The sequence below is a fragment of the Melozone crissalis genome, unplaced genomic scaffold (assembly GCF_028551555.1).
Source record: "Melozone crissalis strain CALT ecotype California unplaced genomic scaffold, PUWL_Pcris_2 ptg000710l_1, whole genome shotgun sequence".
NCBI classification, from domain to species: domain Eukaryota; kingdom Metazoa; phylum Chordata; class Aves; order Passeriformes; family Passerellidae; genus Melozone; species Melozone crissalis.
The window spans coordinates 30,251-34,536 of record NW_026536368.1 but is presented as its reverse complement, the minus strand read 5'-3'; the positions used below and the strand labels follow the sequence as shown (position 1 = coordinate 34,536).

Here is a 4,286-nt window from a genome sequence, read left to right as displayed (position 1 = left end):
CAGAACTGTGATTGGGATCAGGATTGGGGATTGGGATCAACCTTGGGGATTGAGATTCAGGTATTAGGATCGGGTTAAAAACTGGGATGGGATCAGGACTGGGATCAGGATCAGGATCAGGATCAGGATCGGGATCAGGATCGGATCAGGACCAGGACCAGGATCGGGATCAGGTTCAGGATCAGGATTGGATCGGGACCAGGACCAGGACCAGTTTCGGGATCAGGACCAGGACCAGGATCAGGATCGGGATCAGGATTTGGACCAGGATCAGGATCAGGACCGGGACCAGGACCAGGATCTGGACCGGGACCAGGATCAGGATCAGGACCAGGACCAGGATCAGGATCAGGACCAGGACCGGGACCGGGACCAGGACCAGGACCAGGACCAGGATCAGGACCAGGACCAGGACCAGGATCAGGATCAGGACCAGGACCGGGACCGGACCAGGACCAGGACCAGGATCAGGACCAGGACCAGACCGGACCAGGACCAGGACCGGGACCAGGATCGGGACCGGATCGGACCGGGACCAGGACCAGGACCGGGACCGGGACCAGGACCAGGACCAGTTTCGGGATCAGGACCAGGACCAGGACCAGGACCAGACCAGGATCAGGACCAGGACCAGGACCAGGACCAGGACCAGTTTCGGGACCAGGACCAGGACCGGGACCAGGATCGGGACCGGGATCGGGACCGGGACCGGGACGGGGCTGGGGCTGCCCCCGGGCTCTCCCGGCCGTACCTGGGCGCTCTGGGCGCTCTCGTGCTCTCGGCGCTCCCGGGCCCCTCCTGCAGCACCTCCTGCAGCTCTGCCTGCACGGGGACCGCGATCAGCCTGGGGGCCCAAAATCCCAAACCCCCAAAATCCCAAACCCCCAAAATCCAGGGATCCCCAAAATCCAGAGATCCCAAATCCCGGAATCCCAAAACCCAGGCTCAGGGACCGGGATCAGCCTGGGATCCACAAAATCCCCAAATCCAGGGGTCCCAAATCCAGGGATCCCCAAAATCCAGGCTCAGGGATCCCAGAATCAGCCTGGGGTCCCAAAATCCCCAAATCCATGGATCCCCAAAATCCAGATATCCCAAAATCCAGGAATCCCAAAATCCAGGAATCCCAAAATCCCGGCTCAGGGATCCGGGATCAGCCTGGGAGCCCCAAAATCCCCAAATCCCCAAATCCCCAAAATCCCCAAATCAGGTTCCCCAAAATCCAGGGACCCCATATCCAGGGATCCCCGGGGAATCCCAAATTCCAGAAATCCCAAAACCCAATGATCCCAAAGTCCAGAAATCCCAATTCCAGAAATCCCAAATCCCAATGATCCCAAAATCCAGAAATCCCAAATCCAGGGATCCCAATTCAGAGATCCCAAAATCCAGGAAATCCAAAATCCAGGAAATCCAAATCCAGGGATCCGAAATTCAGGAATCCCAAAAAATCCAGGGAATCCCAATTCCAGAAATCCCAAAACCCAATGATCCCAAAATCCAGGAAATCCCAAATTCCAGAAATCCCAAAACCCAATGATCCCAAAATCCAGAAATCCCAAATCCAGGAAATCCCAAATTCAGAGATCCCAAAATCCAGGAAATCCCAAAATCCAGGAAATCCCAAAATCCAGAGACCCCAAAATCCAGGGAATCCCAAATTCCAGAAATCCCAAAACCCAATGATCCCAAAATCCAGAAATCCAAAATCCAGGAATCCCAAAATCCAGGGAATCCCCAAATTCAGAGATCCCAAAATCCAGGGAATCCCAAAATCCAGGGAATCCCCAAATTCAGAGATCCCAAAATCCAGGGAATCCCCAAATCCAGGGAATCCCCAAATTCAGAGATCCCAAACCCAGGAATCCCAAAACCCAGGGAATCCCCAAATCCAGGGATCCCTAAAATCCAGGGACCCCCAAAATCCAGGAATCCCAATACCCAGGGAATCCCAAATCCAGGGATCCCTAAAATCCAGGGACCCCCAAAATCCAGGAATCCCAATACCCAGAAAATCCCAGAATTCCAGAAAATCCCCAAATCCCAGGCCCAGCCCCCCCCCCCTCACCAGCAGCTCCTCCTCGTTCTCAGATCTTCCTCCCCTTCCTCCTCCTCCTCCTCGGGGGGTCCCGCAGGCACAGCTGGGCCAGGGCCTGCGCGGCCCCCACATCTGGGGGCACAAAAATCCCAATTTTGGGGGGGTTTGACCCCAAAAATGGGGGGCAATTGGGGATCAAATCTGGGGGGGCACAAAATCCCAAATTTGGGGGCTTTGACCCCTAAATTTCCTAATTTCAAGGGGGAGGGGATGGGGGATTTACCGCACTGTGGGGAACAGAGTGGTCCCAAACCCAATTTGGGGTCTCAACCCAAACTGGGTAATTTCAGGGGGATTTACAGTCTGGCAGGGTCCTAACCCAATTTTGGGGGTCACAACTCAATTTTGGGGTGATCGTGGGGATTTACTCCCTGGGGGGGTCAAACCTCAATTTCTGGGAGGATTTACCTGTCTGGGGGCGTCCCAACCCACATTTTGGGGTAATTTCGGGGCATTTACCTGTCTGGGGGTTGGGGTGGTCACAGCACCATTTTGGGGGTCCCAGCCCCAATTTTGGGGTCACAACCCCAATTTCGGAGGTCCCAGCCCCAATCTGGGGTAACTCCGGGGGCATTTACCTGTCCGGGGGGGGTCCCAGCCCCAATTTCGGGGGTCCCAGCCCCAATTTTGGGGTAACTCCGGGGGTATTTACCTGTCGGGGGGGTCCCAGCCCCAATTTCGGGGGTCCCCAGCCCCAATTTGGGGTAACTCCGGGGGCATTTACCTGTCGGGGGGGGGTCCCAGACCCAACTTTGGGGGTCACAAACTCAATTTTGGGGGTCCCAGCCCCAATCTGGGGTAACTCCGGGGGTATTTACCTGTCTGGGGGGGTCCCCAGCCCCAATTTTGGGGGTCAACCCCAATTTCGGGGGTCCCAGCCCCAGTCTGGGGTAACTCCGGGGGTATTTACCTGCCCGCGGGGGTCGCTGCCCGCTCTCCGCTCCGTCCCGGCCCCGCAGCAGCCGCAGCAGCTCCGCCTCCAGCGCCGCCTCCCCGGCCCCGCTCCCGCTCCCGTTCCCGTTCCCGCTCCCGCTCCCGCTCCGGTTCCGGTTCCGGTTCCCGTCCGCACCGGAGCCGCCAGCAGCCCCAGCTGGGGAGGGGGCGACAGCACGAGGGGTTCAAGGACCCCCAGAACGGGGATTTGGAGATTTAGGGACCCCCAGGAGGGACTTGGGGACCCCCAGGATGGATTCAGGTATTTGGTGACCCCCAGGAGCTGATTCAGGGACCCCAAAAAGGGATTTGGGGACCCCCCAGGGACCCCCAGGAGGGATTCAGGGACTCGCAGGAGGGAATTTGGGGACTCGGGGACCCCCGGGAGAGGATTTGGGGACCCTCAGGAGGGGATTGAGGGTCTTGGGGACACCCCGGGAAGGGATTCAGGGACCCCAGGGACTCCCAGGAGGGGATTCAGGGATCAGGGACCCATCCCAGGAGGGGATTCAGGGATTTAGGGACCCCCAGGGACCCCCAGGAGGAGATTCAGGGATCAGGGACCCCCCCAAAGTGCTGAGGGGACTCAGGGACCCCCCCAGCCGCCATTTTGGGGGTCCCGGGGGTCGCACGCACCTGCCTGGCCATGGCCGCCCCCCGGCCCGGGACCCTCCCGGCTCTGCTCATGGCTCCGCGTCCCGCCGGGCCGAGCTGGGGAGGGCGAGCAGAGACCCCCGCTCTGATTTAAACCCCCCAAATCCCCCCTCAGAGCCCCCCGAAACTCCCCGGCGCCCCCCCGCCCCTCACAAGGCCCCGCCGCGGCTTTGCCGCCTCTCAGAGCGCCCCACAAGGCGCTGTCACCCCTCAGCCGTCCCGCAGACCTCACCCCCCAACCCCGGTGCTGCGGTTTATCCCGGTTTTATCCGTTCTATCCCGGTTTTTCCCGGTTTTATCCCGGTTTATCCTCACTCACTTCCTGCTCCGCCGGCCGCTGTCAACACCCCGCGCTTTACGGCAGCGCCGTCGCAAAAGCGCCGCTGTCGTAAACGCCGCTCTGCTGCTTTGCGGCGCCTGCGAACTACAACTCCCAGCGTGCCCCGCGGCCGGCGGGAAAAAGGCGGGAAAAACGTGAGGGGAGGCCGTGGGCGGAATGCCCAGAGGTGGAAAATGGGTTGAAAATTCCACGATTTTCACCTAAAACCCAGAGGGTTTAGGGGTTTATCCTGCGGTTGTGCTTTAGAGGAGCCGAGGGATG

The 4,286-nt window shown here is 59.4% G+C and overlaps 2 long non-coding RNA genes across 2 annotated transcripts; both read right to left on the bottom strand.

Moving 5' to 3' along the window:
- Positions 1-774: 774 nt before the first annotated feature.
- On the bottom strand, positions 775-3,118 carry LOC128950546 (uncharacterized). The gene is made up of 3 exons (XR_008484372.1): positions 3,009-3,118; positions 2,069-2,170; positions 775-822 (listed from the first exon to the last, which is right to left on the bottom strand). It is a non-coding gene; the product is annotated as an uncharacterized LOC128950546 (long non-coding RNA).
- Positions 3,119-3,126: 8 nt separating this feature from the next.
- Positions 3,127-4,042, bottom strand: LOC128950545 (uncharacterized). Its single transcript, XR_008484371.1, has 3 exons — positions 4,005-4,042; positions 3,668-3,742; positions 3,127-3,188 (listed from the first exon to the last, which is right to left on the bottom strand). It is a non-coding gene; the product is annotated as an uncharacterized LOC128950545 (long non-coding RNA).
- Positions 4,043-4,286: the final 244 nt, after the last annotated feature.